The 18,861-nt window shown below is 41.1% G+C and overlaps 1 protein-coding gene across 1 annotated transcript in view; it reads right to left on the reverse strand.

Moving 5' to 3' along the window:
* The window catches only part of TMOD4 (tropomodulin 4), a 37,535-nt gene extending 19,799 nt beyond the window's left edge, over window positions 1-17,736 (reverse strand). Inside the window, exon 1 of the mRNA XM_073639390.1 lies at window positions 17,585-17,736. The gene's annotated coding sequence lies outside the window, so the exon portion shown is untranslated. The remainder of the gene's footprint in view (window positions 1-17,584) is intronic.
* Window positions 17,737-18,861: the final 1,125 nt, after the last annotated feature.

The raw sequence follows: 18,861 nt of genomic DNA on the forward strand, positions 1-18,861 counted from the left end.
AAACAGAATAATACAGATACTGAGAATTACATCTAATGTACAGGACAGGAGAAGTGGTACTGTGCAGTGTATATACAGAATAATACAGATACTGAGAATTACACCCAATATACAGGACAGGAGAAGTGGTACTGTGCAGTGTATATACAGAATAATACAGATACTGAGAATTACACCCAGTATACAGGACAGGAGAAGTGGTACTGTGCAGTGTATATACAGAATAATACAGATACTGAGAATTACACCCAGTATACAGGACAGGACAAGTGGTACTGTGCAGTGTACATATACAGAATAATACAGATACTGAGAATTACACCCAGTATACAGGACAGGAGAAGTGGTACTGTGCAGTGTATATATACAGAATAATACAGATACTGAGAATTACACCCAGTATACAGGACAGGAGAAGTGGTACTGTGCAGTGTATATATACAAAATAATACAGATAATGAGGATTACACCCAGTATACAGGACAGGAGAAGTGGTACTGTGCAGTGTATATAAACAGAATAATACAGATAATGAGGATTACACCCAGTATACAGGACAGGAGAAGTGGTACTGTGCAGTGTATATATACAGGACAGGAGAAGTGGTACTGTGCAGTGTATACACAAAATAATACAGATACTGAGAATTACACCCAGTATACAGGACAGGAAAAGTGGTACTGTACAGTGTATATATACAGAATAATACAGATACTGACAATTACACCCAGTATACAGGACAGGAGAAGTGGTACTGTGCAGTATATATATATAGAGGACAGGAGAAGTGGTAGTGTGCAATGTATACACAGAATAATACAGATACTGAGAATTACACCCAGTATACAGGACAGGAGAAGTGGTACTGTGCAGTGTATATATACAGAATAATACAGATTCTGAGGATTACACCCAGTATACAGGACAGGAGAAGTGGTACTGTGCAGTGTATATATACAGAATAATACTGATACTGAGAATTACACCCAGTATACAGGACAGGAGAAGTGGTACTGTGCAGTGTATATATACAAAATAATACAAGTACTGAGAATTACACCCAGTATACAGGACAGGAGAAGTGGTACTGTGCAGTGTATATATACAGAATAATACATATACTGAGAATTACACCCAGTATACAGGACAGGAGAAGTGGTACTGTGCAGTGTATATATACAAAATAATACAAGTACTGAGAATTACACCCAGTATACAGGACAGGAGAAGTGGTACTGTGCAGTGTATATATACAGAATAATACAGATACTGAGAATTACACCCAGTATACAGGACAGGAGAAGTGGTACTGTGCAGAGTATATATACAGAATAATACAGATACTAAGAATTATACCCAGTATACAGGACAGGAGAATTGGTACTGTGCAGTGTATATATACAGAATAATACAGATACTGAGAATTACACCCAGTATACAGGACAGGAGAAGTGGTACTGTGCAGTGTATATATACAGAATAATACAGGTACCGAGAATTACACCCAGTATACAGGACAGGAGAAGTGGTACTGTGCAGCGTATATATACAGAATAATACAGATACTGGGAATTACACCCAGTATACAGGACAGGAGAAGTGGTACTGTGCAGTGTATATATACAGAATAATACAGATACTGAGAATTACACCCAGTATACAGGACAGGAAAAGTGGTACTGTGCAGTGTATATATACAGAATAATACAGATACTGAGAATTACACCCAGTATACAGGACAGGAGAAGTGGTACTGTACAGTGTATATATACAGAATAATACAGGTATTGAGAATTACACACAGTATACAGGACAGGAGAAGCGGTACTGTGCAGTGTATATATACAGGACAGGAGAAGTGCTACTGTGCAGTGTATATATACAGAATAATACAGATACTGAGAATTACACCCAGTATACAGGACAGGAGAAGTGGTACTGTGCAGTGTATATATACAGAATAATACAGATACTGAGAATTACATCCAGTATACAGAACAGGAGAAGTGGTACTGTACAGTGTATATATACAGAATAATACAGATACTGAGAATTACACCCAGTATACAGGACAGGAGAAGTGGTACTGTGCAGTGTATATACAGAATAATACAGGTACTGAGGATTACTCCCAGTATACAGGACAGGAGAAGCGTTACTGTGCAGTGTATATATACAGAATAATACAGGTACTGAGAATTACACCCATTATACAGGACAGGAGAAGCGTTACTGTGCAGTGTATATATACAGAATAATACAGATACTGAGAATTACACCCACTATACAGGACAGGAGAAGTGGTACTGTGCAGTGTATATATACAGAATAATACCGGTACTGAGAATTACACCCAGTATACAGGACAGGAGAAGTGGTACTGTGCAGTGTATATACAGAATAATACAGATACTGAGAATTACACCCATTATACAGGACAGGAGAAGTGATACTGTGCAGTGTATATATACAGAATAATACAGGTACTGAGAATTACACCCAGTATACAGGACAGGAGAAGTGGTACAGTGCAGTGTATATACAGAATAATACAGATACTGAGAATTACATCTAATGTACAGGACAGGAGAAGTGGTACTGTTCAGTGTATATATACATAATAATACAGACACTGAGAATTACACCCAGTATACAGGACATAAGAAGTGGTACTGTTCAGTGTATATATACAGAATAATACAGATACTGAGAATTACACCCATTATACAGGACAGGAGAAGTGGTACTGTGCAGTGTATATACAGAATAATACAGATACTGAGGATTACATCCAGTATACAGGACAGGAGAAGTGGTACTGTGCAGTGTATACATGCAGAATAATACAGATACTGAGAATTACACCCAGTATACAGGACAGGAGAAGTGGTACTGTGCAGTGTATACATGCAGAATAATACAGATACTGAGAATTACACCCAGTATACAGGACAGGAGAAGTGGTACTGTGCAGTGTACATACAGAATAATACAGATACTGAGAATTAAACCCATTATACAGGACAGGAGAAGTGTTACTGTGCAGTATATATATACAGGACAGTAGAAGTGGTACTGTACAATGTATATATACAGAATAATACAGGTACTGAGAATTATACCCAGTATACAGGACAGGAGAAGTGGTACTGTGCAGTGTATATATACAGAATAATACAGATAATGAGAATTAAACACAGTTATACAGGACAGGAGAAGTGGTACTGGGCAGTGTATATCTACAGAATAATACAGATACTGAGAAGTACACCCAGTATACAGGGCAGGAGAAGTGGTACTGTGCAGTGTATATACAGAATAATACAGATACTGAGCATTACACCCAGTATACAGGACAGGAGAAGTGTTACTGTGCAGTATATATATACAGAATAATACAGATACTGAGAATTACACCCAGTATACAGGACAGGAGAAGTGGTACTGTGCAGTGTATATATACAAAATAATACAAGTACTGAGAATTACACCCAGTATACAGGACAGGAGAAGTGGTACTGTGCAGTGTATATATACAGAATAATACATATACTGAGAATTACACCCAGTATACAGGACAGGAGAAGTGGTACTGTGCAGTGTATATATACAAAATAATACAAGTACTGAGAATTACACCCAGTATACAGGACAGGAGAAGTGGTACTGTGCAGTGTATATATACAGAATAATACAGATACTGAGAATTACACCCAGTATACAGGACAGGAGAAGTGGTACTGTGTAGAGTATATATACAGAATAATACAGATACTAAGAATTATACCCAGTATACAGGACAGGAGAATTGGTACTGTGCAGTGTATATATACAGAATAATACAGATACTGAGAATTACACCCAGTATACAGGACAGGAGAAGTGGTACTGTGCAGTGTATATATACAGAATAATACAGGTACCGAGAATTACACCCAGTATACAGGACAGGAGAAGTGGTACTGTGCACTGTATATATACAGAATAATACAGATACTGAGAATTACACCCAGTATACAGGACAGGAAAAGTGGTACTGTGCAGTGTATATACAGAATAATACAGATACTGAGAATTACACCCAGTATACAGGACAGGAGAAGTGGTACTGTACAGTGTATATATACAGAATAATACAGGTATTGAGAATTACACACAGTATACAGGACAGGAGAAGCGGTACTGTGCAGTGTATATATACAGAATAATACAGATACTGAGAATTACACCCAGTATACAGGACAGGAAAAGTGGTACTGTGCAGTGTATATACAGAATAATACAGATACTGAGAATTACACCCAGTATACAGGACAGGAGAAGTGGTACTGTACAGTGTATATATACAGAATAATACAGGTATTGAGAATTACACACAGTATACAGGACAGGAGAAGCGGTACTGTGCAGTGTATATATACAGGACAGGAGAAGTGCTACTGTGCAGTGTATATATACAGAATAATACAGATACTGAGAATTACACCCAGTATACAGGACAGGAGAAGTGGTACTGTGCAGTGTATATATACAGAATAATACAGATACTGAGAATTACATCCAGTATACAGAACAGGAGAAGTGGTACTGTACAGTGTATATATACAGAATAATACAGATACTGAGAATTACACCCAGTATACAGGACAGGAGAAGTGGTACTGTGCAGTGTATATACAGAATAATACAGGTACTGAGGATTACACCCAGTATACAGGACAGGAGAAGCGTTACTGTGCAGTGTATATATACAGAATAATACAGGTACTGAGAATTACACCCATTATACAGGACAGGAGAAGCGTTACTGTGCAGTGTATATATACAGAATAATACAGATACTGAGAATTACACCCACTATACAGGACAGGAGAAGTGGTACTGTGCAGTGTATATATACAGAATAATACCGGTACTGAGAATTACACCCAGTATACAGGACAGGAGAAGTGGTACTGTGCAGTGTATATACAGAATAATACAGATACTGAGAATTACACCCATTATACAGGACAGGAGAAGTGATACTGTGCAGTGTATATATACAGAATAATACAGGTACTGAGAATTACACCCAGTATACAGGACAGGAGAAGTGGTACAGTGCAGTGTATATACAGAATAATACAGATACTGAGAATTACATCTAATGTACAGGACAGGAGAAGTGGTACAGTGCAGTGTATATACAGAATAATACAGATACTGAGAATTACACCCAGTATACAGGACAGGAGAAGTGGTACTGTTCAGTGTATATATACATAATAATACAGACACTGAGAATTACACCCAGTATACAGGACATAAGAAGTGGTACTGTTCAGTGTATATATACAGAATAATACAGATACTGAGAATTACACCCATTATACAGGACAGGAGAAGTGGTACTGTGCAGTGTATATACAGAATAATACAGATACTGAGGATTACATCCAGTATACAGGACAGGAGAAGTGGTACTGTGCAGTGTATACATGCAGAATAATACAGATACTGAGAATTACACCCAGTATACAGGACAGGAGAAGTGGTACTGTGCAGTGTATACATGCAGAATAATACAGATACTGAGAATTACACCCAGTATACAGGACAGGAGAAGTGGTACTGTGCAGTGTACATACAGAATAATACAGATACTGAGAATTAAACCCATTATACAGGACAGGAGAAGTGTTACTGTGCAGTATATATATACAGGACAGTAGAAGTGGTACTGTACAATGTATATATACAGAATAATACAGGTACTGAGAATTATACCCAGTATACAGGACAGGAGAAGTGGTACTGTGCAGTGTATATATACAGAATAATACAGATAATGAGAATTAAACACAGTTATACAGGACAGGAGAAGTGGTACTGGGCAGTGTATATCTACAGAATAATACAGATACTGAGAAGTACACCCAGTATACAGGGCAGGAGAAGTGGTACTGTGCAGTGTATATACAGAATAATACAGATACTGAGCATTACACCCAGTATACAGGACAGGAGAAGTGTTACTGTGCAGTATATATATACAGAATAATACAGATACTGAGAATTACACCCAGTATACAGGACAGGAGAAGTGGTACTGTGCAGTGTATATATACAGAATAATACAGATACTGAGAATTACACCCAGTATACAGGACAGGAGAAGTAGTACTGTGCAGTGTATATACAGAATAATACAGATACTGAGCATTACACCCATTATACAGGACAGGAGAAGTGGTACTGTGCAGTATATATATATATATATATATATATATACAGAATAATACAGATACTGAGAATTACACCCAGTATACAGAACAGGAGAAGTGGTACTGTGCAGTGTATATATACAGAATAATACAGATACTGAGAATCACACCCAGTATACAGGACAGGAGAAGTGGTACTGTGCAGTGTATATATACAGAATAATACAAATACTGAGAACTACACGCAGTATACAGGACAGGAGAAGTGGTACTGTGCAGTGTATATATACAGAATAATACATATACTGAGAATTACACCCAGTATACAGGACAGGAGAAGTGGCACTGTGCAGTGTATATATACAAAATAATACAAGTACTGAGAATTACACCCAGTATACAGGACAGGAGAAGTGGTACTGTGCAGTGTATATATACAGAATAATACAGATACTGAGAATCACACCCAGTATACAGGACAGGAGAAGTAGTACTGTGCAGTGTATATACAGTTGAAACCATACGTTTACATATACTATATAAAAAGACACACTTACTGCAAAATAAAAAGTTTACATACACTAAGATTACTATGCCTTTAAACAATTCTGGACTGCCCATATGATGATGTTATGTGTTTGGAAGCTTTTTTGGCAACATCTGAATTAATTAGAGACACACCTGTGGATGTATTTTAATGCGCACCTGAAATACATTGCTTCTTTGTGTAGCATCATGGGAAAGTCTAAAGAAATCAGCCAAGATATCAGGAAGAGAATTGTGGACTTGCACAAGTCTTTTTCATCCTTGGGTACAATTTCAAGATACTTGAAGGTGCCTCGTTCATCTGTACTAAAAATTTTACGCAAGTACAAACAAGATGGGAATGTCCAGCCATCATACGGCTCAGGAAGGAGACGGGTTCTGTGTCCCAGAGATGAATGTGTTTTGGTCCGACATTTGCATATCAACCCAAGGACAAAAGCAAAAGACCTTGTGAAGGTGATGATGGAAGCTGGTAAGATTGTGTCAATATCAACTGTGAAACGAGTACTGTATCAACATGGGCTGAAAGGCCACTCTGCCAGGAAGAAGCCATTACTCCAAAAGAAATATAAAAAAGCCAGATTAATGTTTGCAAATGCACACAGGAACAAATACCTTAATTTTTGGAGACATGTCCTGTGGTCTGATGAAACTAAAATTGAACTTTTTGGGCATAATGACCATCGTTACGTTTGGAGGAATAAGGTAGAAGCTTTGAAGCCTAAGAACACCATCCCAACTGTGAAACACGGGGGTGGCAGCATCATCTTGTGGGGTTGTTTTGCTGCAGGAGGGACTGGTACACGTCACAAAATAGATGGCATCATGAGAAAAGAAGATTATGTGGCAATACTGAACCAACATCTCAAGACATCAGCCAGGAAGTTAAAGCTTGTGCAGAAATGGGTCTTCCAAATGGACAATGACCCAAAGCATACTGCCGAAATAGTAACAAAGTGGCTTAAGGATAACAAAGTCAATGATTTGGAGTGGCTATCACAAAGCCCTGATCTCAATCCTATTGAAAATTTATGGGCAAAGCTGAAAAGGCTGCGAGCAAGGCGACCTACAAACCTGGATCAGTTACACCAGTTTTGTCAGGAGGAATGGGCCCAAATTCTGACCAACTATTGTGAGAAGCTTGTGGAAGGAGATCCCAAACGTTTCACCCAAGTCATTCAGTGTAAGGGCAATGGTACCAAATACTAATGAAATGTATGGAAACTTTTGACTTTGCAGTAAGTGTGTCTTTTCATATAGTGTATGCAAACTTCTGGTTTCAACTGTATACAGGATGGTCCAAAAGTAGGTGGACAGAAAATAATTTATTTTGATTTATATATACAATTATATTTACTAACACAAGCATAACATTGACAATTAAATTTTATTCTGAACAATAATACAAAAGCCCTTAAATTTCATCAACGCAGGTTCTCACACTGTTTTCCATTACAATTTGCACAGCTTTGAAGTCTGCCTCTCAACAAACTTTTTTGCACAAGTCTCTTTGGGTATTAATTTCTTGAAATCCATCTCTTATGTAATTTTTCAAATCACTGACACTTTTTGGTTTTCGACTATAAACTTTGTCCTTGAGTACTCCCCAAAAGAAAAAATCCATTGGGGTCAAGTCTGGTGAACGTGCCGGCCAATCAAGTGGGCCTCTTCGGCCAATCCATTTATTGGGAAATGTTTCATCAAGATACTCGCGGACCACTCTTGAATAATGTGGAGGGGTCCCATCTTGTTGGAAATAAAGGTCATTTGAATTAGGCTGTTGCTGTAACTGGGGAACAACTTGATTCATTAGAATTTCGAGATACTTATCTCCTGTGACTGTAATATCAAAAAATATTGGTCCTAAAACACCAAAACTTGAAATACCCCCCCAAACATTGACACCAGACTCATTTAGTTGTTGCTCTAATGTTAAATGCATGTTCTCATTATACCAGTAAATACAATTATGTCTGTTAATATGGCCAGATAAGAAGCTTCATCACTCCACATAATGTCATCTAAAATTACTGGATTTTCTTCATTTTCATTAAGCAGAATCTCACTAAATTGCAGCCGCCTGTCTGGATCATCGTCCAATAAACCATGAATTAGACGTGGACGATAAGATTCCACCCAATAGATTTCAGGATTCGCATGATAGAAGCTCGTGAAATTCCCAATTCCAAAGAGGCTCTTCTGTGGACTTTTTTTGGACTCTGAACAAATGTTTCAGCAACAAGTTGTTTATTATCTTCTGTACAGACTGTTTTGGGTCGAGCAGTTTTTGGAGCATTAAGGATTGAGCCAGTGGCATTGAATTTGTCGCGAATGCGGTAAATGGTTTGTCTCTTTGGGGCTTGAGTACCAAATGTTTCAACCCAATTTGCTCTAACGGTTTCAGCATTTTGAGATTTCCAATACTCTGTTAAAATCCATTTTCTTTGATCTGTATTTAAATTATTTGCCATTATGTGTTATCTGAATTATCTGAAAAGAAAACAGATTTGGGGGAGATCTATCTGTGAAAACTAGATCTGTGAAACTGGCTGAGTTGCCCTTAGCAACCAATCAGATTCCACCTTTCATTTTCCAAAGAGTCTGTGAGGAATGAAAAGTGGAATCTGATTGGTTGCTAAGGGCAACTCAGCCAATTTCACTTTACACCATGTTTGATAAATCTCCCCCTTCATAACCTTATTACACTTTCTGTCCACCTACTTTTGGACCACCCTGTATACAGGACAGGAGGAGTGATACTCTGCAGCATATATATATACAGGACAGGAGGAATGGTACTGTGCAGTGTATATATATAGGACAGCATTAGTGGTACTGTGCAGTGTATATACAGGACAGGAGAAGTGGTACTGTGCAGTGTATATACAGGACAGGAGAAGTGGTACTGTGCAGTGTATATATACAGGACAGGATGAGTGGTACTGTGCAGTGTATATATATAGGACAGGATGAGTGGTACTGTGCAGTGTATATATATAGGACAGGATGAGTGGTACTGTGCAGTGTATATATATAGGACAGGATGAGTGGTACTGTGCAGTGTATATATATATAGGACAGGATGAGTGGTACTGTGCAGTGTATATATACAGGAGAAGTGGTACTGTGCAGTGTATATACAGGACAGGAGAAGTGGTACTGTGCAGTGTATATATACAGGACAGGAGAAGTGGTACTGTGCAATGTATATATACAGGACAGGATGAGTGGTACTGTGCAGTGTATATATACAGGACAGGATGAGTGGTACTGTGCAGTGTATATATACAGGACAGGATGAGTGGTACTGTGCAGTGTATATATACAGGACAGGATGAGTGGTACTGTGCAGTGTATATATACAGGACAGGATGAGTGGTACTGTGCAGTGTATATATATAGGACAGGATGAGTGGTACTGTGCAGTGTATATATATAGGACAGCATGAGTGGTACTGTGCAGTGTATATATATAGGACAGGATGAGTAGTACTGTGCAGTGTATATATATATATATATATATATATATATAGGACAGGATGAGTGGTACTGTGCAGTGTATATATATAGGACAGGATGAGTGGTACTGTGCAGTGTATATATATAGGACAGCATGAGTGGTACTGTGCAGTGTATATATATAGGACAGCATGAGTGCTATTGTGCAGTGTATATATACAGGAGAAGTGGTACTGTGCAGTGTATATACAGGACAGGAGAAGTGGTACTGTGCAGTGTATATACAGGACAGGAGAAGTGGTACTGTGCAGTGTATATATACAGGACAGGAGAAGTGGTACTGTGCAGTGTATATATGCAGGACAGGAGAAGTGGTACTGTGCAGTGTATATATGCAGGACAGGATGAGTGATACTGTGCAGTGTATATATACAGGACAGGATGAGTGGTACTGTGCAGTGTATATATACAGGACAGGAGGAGTGGTACTGTGCAGTGTATATATGCAGGACAGGATGAGTGGTACTGTGCAGTGTATATACACGACAAGAGAAGTGGTACTGTGCAGTGTATATATGCAGGACAGGATGAGTGGTACTGTGCAGTGTATATACACGACAAGAGAAGTGGTACTGTGTAGTGTATATATAGAGGACAGGAGGAGTGATACTGTGCAGTGTACAGTACAGACCGAAAGTTTGGGCACACCTTCTCATTTAAAGATTTTTCTGTATATTCATGACTATGAAAATTGTACATTCACACTGAAGGCATCAAAACTATGAATTAACACATGTGGAATTATATACTTAACAAAAAAGTGTCAAACAACTGAAAATATGTCTTATATTCTAGGTTCTTCAAAGTAGCCACCTTTTGCTTTGATGACTGCTTTGCGCACTCTTGGCATTCTCTTGATGAGCTTCAAGAGGTAGTCACCGGAAATGGTTTTCACTTCACAGATGTGCCCTGTCAGGTTTAATAAGTGGGATTTCTTGCCTTATAAATGGGGTTGGGACCATCAGTTGTGTTATGCAGAAGTCTGGTGGATACACAGCTGATAGTCCTACTGAATAGACTGTTAGAATTTGGATTATGGCAAGAAAAAAGCAGCTAAGTAAAGAAAAACGAGTGGCCATCATTACTTTAAGAAATGAAGGTCAGTCAGTCCGAAAAATTGGGAAAACTTTGAAAGTGTCCCCAAGTGCAGTTGCAAAAACCATCAAGTGCTACAAAGAAACTGGCTCACATGAGGACCGCCCCAGGAAAGGAAGACCAAGAGTCACCTCTGCTTCTGAGGATAAGTTTATCCGAGTCACCAGCCTCAGAAATCGCAGGTTAACAGCAGCTCAGATTAGAGACCAGGTCCATGCCACACAGAGTTCTAGCAGCAGACACATCTCTACAACAACTGTTAAGAGGAGACTTTGTGCAGCAGGCCTTCATGGTAAAATAGCTGCTAGGAAACCACTGCTAAGGACAGGCAACAAGCAGAAGAGACTTGTTTGGGCTAAAGAACACAAGGAATGGACATCAGACCAGTGGAAATCTGTGCTTTGGTCTGATGAGTCCAAATTTGAGATCTTTGGTTTCAACCACCATGTCTTTGTGCGACGCAGAAAAGGTGAACGGATGGACTCTACATGCCTGGTTCCCACCGTGAAGCATGGAGGAGGAGGTGTGATGGTGAGGGGGTGCTTTGCTGGTGACACTGTTGGGGATTTATTCAAAATTGAAGGCATACTGATCCAGCATGGCTACCACAGCATCTTGCAGAGGCATGCTATTCCATCCGGTTTGCGTTTAGTTGGACCATCATTTATTTTTCAACAGGACAATGACCCCAAACACACCTCCAGGCTGTGTAAGGGCTGTTTGACCAAGAAGGAGTGTGATGGGGTGCTACGCCAGATGACCTGGCCTCCACAGTCACCAGACCTGAACCCAATCGAGATGGTTTGGGGTGAGCTGGACCGCAGAGTGAAGGCTAAAGGGCCAACAAGGGCTAAGCATCTCTGGGAACTCCTTCAAGATTGTTGGAAGACCATTTCCGGTGACTACCTCTTGAAGCTCATCAAGAGAATGGCAAGAGTGTGCAAAGCAGTCATCAAAGCAAAAGGTGGCTACTTTGGAGAACCTAGAATATAAGACATATTTTCAGTTGTTTCACACTTTTTTGTTAAGTATATAATTCCACATGTGTTAATTCATAGTTTTGATGCCTTCAGTGTGAATGTACAATTTTCATCGTCATGAAAATACAGAAAAATCTTTAAATGAGAAGGTGTGTCCAAACTTTTGGTCTGTACTGCATATATACAGGACAGGAGCAGTGGTACTGTGCAGTGTATATATACAGAACAGGAGAAGTGGTACTGTGCAATGCATATATATAGAGAGAGAGAGAGAGAGAGAGAGAGAGAGAGAGAGAGAGAGAGAGAGAGAGAGAGAGAGAGAGAGAGAACAGGAGGAGTGGTACTGTGCAGTGTATATATACAGGAGGAGTGATACTGTGCAGTGTATATATACAGGAGGAGTGGTACTGTGCAGTGTATATATACAGGAGGAGTGATACTGTGCAGTGTATATATACAGGACAGGAGGAGTGATACTGTGCAGTGTATATATACAGGAGGAGTGATACTGTGCAGTGTATATATACAGGAGGAGTGATACTGTGCAGTGTATATATACAGGAGGAGTGGTACTGTGCAGTGTATATATACAGGAGGAGTGATACTGTGCAGTGTATATATACAGGACAGGAGGAGTGATACTGTGCAGTGTATATATACAGGAGGAGTGATACTGTGCAGTGTATATATACAGGAGGAGTGATACTGTGCAGTGTATATATACAGGACAGGAGAAGTGGTACTGTGCGGTGGTAGCTCAGTTCTTGAAGTATGTGTGTTGGGAGCAGGAAAAATGGGTAAGTGTAAAGAAGCCAAAACACATAAAATAGTTGTCAGCTAAATAAAGGAGACTCATCTGATAACAGCTTATCTCTGCATAAAATGAAAGGATTGGGTGTCAGTTTATACTGCTCTATCCTTTGGTCCTCCATACTCCTGGAGATGGCACAAGGCCATGAGGAGACTAGCAGCAGGGCAGTGTGATAGGACGATGCTCTGCGGGCAATGGTTGGGTCCTGGCATGATGTGGATGTGACAGCGGGGCTCCCCAATCGCAGGACTGTAATAAGCCGCCATCATCTGCTATATCCTCCCCACTAAGCTCAGGACAGCCCAGGCCCCACACTGTGTGGTCCCTCAGGGAGGCATCAGCTTTTACTGTCACTGAGGGCAGTGGGATATTTTGGGGATTGCCCCTCGTTTCACTTCTTGGGGGGGGGGATTGTGGAGCTTTGTGGACACACAAGGTGCAGGATGGAGAGAGATGTGAACAGAGCAAAGGAGCGACAGCCACTGCACCTGTCAGTCATATTACCCCGACCCCCACCGCAAGAGGGCGGCCGAGACCCTGCAAGAGCCCCCGACCAGCCTTACTCATAGATATAGATACCCGGCTGTGGGCAACTATCACTCCAATTATATGTTATGTACCATGTATCTAATCCCATCCTGTGTGATACTGACCGCTGAGCAGTGTATCTAATCCTATCCTGTGTGATACTGTCTGCTGAGCAGTGTATCTAATCCTATCCTGTGTGATACTGTCTGCTGAGCAGTGTATCTAATCCTATCCTGTGTGATACTGTCTGCTGAGCCGCGTATCTAATCCGATCATGTGGGATAGTGTCTGCTGAGCTGTGTATCTAATCCTATCCTGTGTGATACTGTCTGCTGAGCTGTGTATCTAGTCCTACCCTGTGTGATACTGTCTGCTGAGCCGCGTATCTAATCCTATCCTGTGTGATACTGTCTGCTGAGCTGTGTATCTAATCCCATCCTGTGTGGTACTGGCTGCTGAGCCGTGTATTTAATCCTATCCTGTGTGATACTGTTTGCTGAGCCGTGTATCTAATCCTATCCTGTGTGATACTGTGCTCTGTGCATCTAATCCTATCCTGTGTGATACTGTCTGCTGAGCCGTGTATCTAATCCCATCCTGTGTGGTACTGTCTGCTGAGCTGTGTATCTAATCCTATCCTGTGTGGTACTGGCTGCTGAGCCGTGTATTTAATCCTATCCTGTGTGATACTGTTTGCTGAGCTGTGTATCTAATCCTATCCTGTGTGATACTGTCTGCTGAGCTGTGTATCTAATCCTATCCTGTGTGGTACTGGCTGCTGAGCCGTGTATTTAATCCTATCCTGTGTGATACTGTTTGCTGAGCTGTGTATTTAATCCCATCCTGTGTGGTACTGTCTGCTGAGCTGTGTATCTAATCCTATCCTGTGTGGTACTGGCTGCTGAGCCGTGTATTTAATCCTATCCTGTGTGATACTGTCTGCTGAGCCGTGTATCTAATCCTATCCTGTGTGATACTGTGCTCTGTGCATCTAATCCTATCCTGTGTGATACTGTCTGCTGAGCCGTGTATCTAATCCCATCCTGTGTGGTACTGTCTGCTGAGCTGTGTATCTAATCCTATCCTGTGTGGTACTGGCTGCTGAGCCGTGTATTTAATCCTATCCTGTGTGATACTGTTTGCTGAGCTGTGTATCTAATCCTATCCTGTGTGATACTGTCTGCTGAGCCGTGTATCTAATCCTATCCTGTGTGATACTGTCTGCTGAGCCGTGTATCTAATCCAATCATGTGTGATACTGTCTGCTGAGCCGTGTATCTAATCCTCTCCTGTGTGATACTGTTTGCTGAGCTGTGTATCTAATCCTATCCTGTGTGATACTGTCTGCTGAGCTGTGTATCTAATCCCATCCTGTGTGATACTGTCTGCTGAGCTGTGTATCTAATCCAATCATGTGTGATACTGTCTGCTGAGCCGTGTATCTAATCCTCTCCTGTGTGATACTGTTTGCTGAGCTGTGTATCTAATCCTATCCTGTGTGATACTGTTTGCTGAGCTGTGTATCTAATCCCATCATGTGTGATACTGTCTGCTGAGCCGTGTATCTAATCCTATCCTGTGTGATACTGTCAGCTGAGCCGTGTATCTAATCCTCTCCTGTGTGATACTGTCTGCTGAGCAGTGTATCTAATCCCATCCTGTGTGATACTGTCTGCTGAGCCGTGTATCTAATCCTATCCTGTGTGATACTGTGTGCTGAGCCGTGTATCTAATCCTATCCTGTGTGATACTGTCTGCTGAGCTGTGTATCTAATCCCATCCTGTGTGGTACTGTCTGCTGAGCCGTGTATCTAATCCCATCCTGTGTGATACTGTGTGCTGAGCCGTGTATCTAATCCTATCCTGTGTGATACTGTTTGCTGAGCCATGTATCTAATCCTATCCTGTGTGATACTGTCTGCTGAGCCGTGTATCTCATCCTATCCTGTGTGATACTGTCTGCTGAGCCGTGTATCTCATCCTATCCTGTGTGATACTGTCTGCTGAGCCGTGTATCTCATCCTATCCTGTGTGATACTGTCAGCTGAGCCGTGTATCTAATCCTATCCTGTGTGATACTGTCAGCTGAGCCGTGTATCTAATCCTATCCTGTGTGATACTGTCTGCTGAGCTGTGTATCTAATCCTCTCCTGTGTGATACTGTGTGCTGAGCCGTGTATCTAATCCTATCCTGTGTGATACTGTCTGCTGAGCTGTGTATCTAATCCCATCCTGTGTGGTACTGTCTGCTGAGCCGTGTATCTAATCCTATCCTGTGATACTGTCTGCTGAGCTGTGTATCTAATCCTCTCCTGTGTGGTACTGGCTGCTGAACCGTGTATTTAATCCTATCCTGTGTGATACTGTCTGCTGAGCCATGTATCTAATCCTATCCTGTGATACTGTCTGCTGAGCCATGTATCTAATCCTATCCTGTGATACTGTCTGCTGAGCTGTGTATCTAGTCCTATCCTGTGTGATACTGTCTGCTGAGCTGTGTATCTAATCCTCTCCTGTGTGGTACTGGCTGCTGAACCGTGTATTTAATCCTATCCTGTGTGATACTGTCTGCTGAGCTGTGTATCTAATCCTATCCTGTGTGATACTGTCTGCTGAGCTGTGTATTTAATCCTATCCTGTGTGATACTGTTTGCTGAGCCATGTATCTAATCCCACCATGTGGGATACCGTTAGCTGAGCGTTACTGAGGATGCCGCCATTTATGTCAGGTCTGGAGGACATGGCCGCTGGTGTGTTACTGGGTCCGTGCTGCCCAGAGCTGGAGATTATCAGTTTCCATCTGCACCGCTGCGTCCAAAGAAGTCACCCCGACTATTAACCCATTGAGTGCCATGGTCAACAGCTGCCGCCCCCTCAGGGCACAACGGAGCGTTAAGGTGGCAGAAATCCACTAAGGCCAAAACACATCAGCGACAAATCTCTCTCTCAGTTCGTCACAATATGTCGGCGCAGATTCAACACTGTGACAAAGCCACAGTTGAATGGACCAATCACACAGCAGTTTTCATTTTGGCAGAGCAGTTTAAAAATTGAAATCTGAGCTCTGATTGGTTGTAATAGGTAAAGGCAGGATTTTACTGTCTAAAAGATAAACACTCTCCACAGCAACCAATCACAGCGCAGCTTTCATTTTACCAGGGCAATTTTAAAACTAAAAGCTGAGCGCTGATTGGTTGCTAAAGGCAACAGAAGACGGTAGTGATAAATGGAGGGGGATCTCTCCCCACGCTGGCAGTATATATAACCACCTGTCTGCGTCCAATCCCCCGAGGGGGGCCGTTGTTAAAAATAATCCCCCGAGCAAGGCCCTTAAATCTGTAGGACAACACAGCAGCTGCATTGTGAGCCGAGCGCTTGCCCCATAGGGATTCTTACTGTAAGGACGGCGGCATGCACCGGGATTTACACCATTTACGTCCCAAAAAATATATATTGGAAGAATGAAAACAAATGAAAAAAAATCCAAAATATAGGTAATGGATTGAGATGGTAAAATGCAAGCTGTGGTCGGAGCATATCAGTCAGACATGGGGCAGAGCGGTCACCGGCCCCTCAGAATGCCATATTTGTGGCAGCACACCCCCCACTATTAGTAGACAAATACTTCACCATAAGCATATATCGCAAAGAAAAAATGAAATGGAAATTATTTTTTTTAACAAATTTCATAACTTAAAAAAATCACACAAAAAAAAAGAAAAACGTTTTGAACGACGTGGAATTAAAAGGATTAATCGTATAAAAATAATAAAAAAAAAATACAAATTCTAAACTTGAAAAGTATAAAAAAAAAAAGCGACTCCAAAGGGAAAAACAAAAACAGCAAAAAGAAAAAGCAAAAAAACCCTAAATTTGGGATCCTAAACCGAGCACCTTACCTTGTCACGCTCCTGCCTGCTGTGACATGGGGGTCTGATGAAGCCTCAAAAGGGGATCCTTGTGGAAGGGGTGTGACCCTGCTGTCATTAGGCTACAGATGGCTTCCGAATTTTCATGTGCCCCTGTAGACACCTAGGGGCGCTTACGGATAACTGCACCCGGCATACCCAACTACCTGCTAAAAAAAATCACATAATAATAATAATAATAATATTTTTTTATTTCTATAGCGCCAACATATTCTGCAGTACTTTACATTTTAGAGGGGATTAGTACAGACAATAAAAGGCATTACAGAATAACAATAATCACATAAATCAGCAGATACCAGGAGGAGTGAGGACCCTGCTCACAAGCTTACAATCTATGAGGAAATATGGGAGACACGAAAGGTGGATGGTAATAATTGCTCGCACGGTCCAGCCATTAATATAATAAATAGGTTTTTCACATAATCATGCATGAACCAGTCACCAACCAGTGTGTGTATGGACACAGACGACAATTAAGTACATGGAGGGTGCGAACAGATGCTACAAGGGTCCTGGTTTTCAAGAAAATCTTGTAATGGCAAAACAGAGACAGTTAGATAACTATGGTTAGGCGATAGGCCAGTCTAAAGAAATGGGTTTTTAGGGCAATCTTAAAACTGTGCGTATTGTGGATTAATCAAAGTGATCAGGGTAGTGCGTTCCAAAGAATTGGCGCAGCACAGGAGAGGTCTTGGAGACGGGAGTGGGAGGGATTATTGAGGAAGGTAATCTTAGGTCATTAGCAGAACGGAGGGCACAGGTAGGGTGGTAGACTGAGACGAGGGAGGCGATATAGGGTGGTGCTGAAGCATGGAGCGCTTTGTGGGTGAGAGGGATGAGTTTATCTAGAACTCTGTAGCAGACAGGGTAGATGACACGAGCGAGTGATCATATGTGAGGAGTGAAGGAAAGATCTGAATCAAGTATGAACCCAAGACATCGGACATGTTGCTGGGGAGTAATGGTGGAGCCACATACGGAAATGGCAATATCGGGCACAGGTCGGTTAGTGGAGGGAGGAAATACGAGGAGTTCAGTTTTTGACAGATTCAGTTTCAGATAGAGAGAGGACATAATGTTAGAGACAGTGGAAAGACAATCACTGGTATCTTGTAGTAATTCAGGGGTGATGTCAGAAGATGATGTGTATATTTGGGTGTCATCAGCATAGAGATGGTACTGAAAACTGAATCTACGGATTGTTTGTCCAATAGAGGCGGTGTACAAGGAGAAGAGGAGGAAGC

The sequence above is a fragment of the Phyllobates terribilis genome, unplaced genomic scaffold (genome assembly GCF_046119375.1).
Source record: "Phyllobates terribilis strain yellow unplaced genomic scaffold, ASM4611937v1 Scaffold_7__3_contigs__length_470593459, whole genome shotgun sequence".
Classification (NCBI taxonomy): domain Eukaryota; kingdom Metazoa; phylum Chordata; class Amphibia; order Anura; family Dendrobatidae; genus Phyllobates; species Phyllobates terribilis.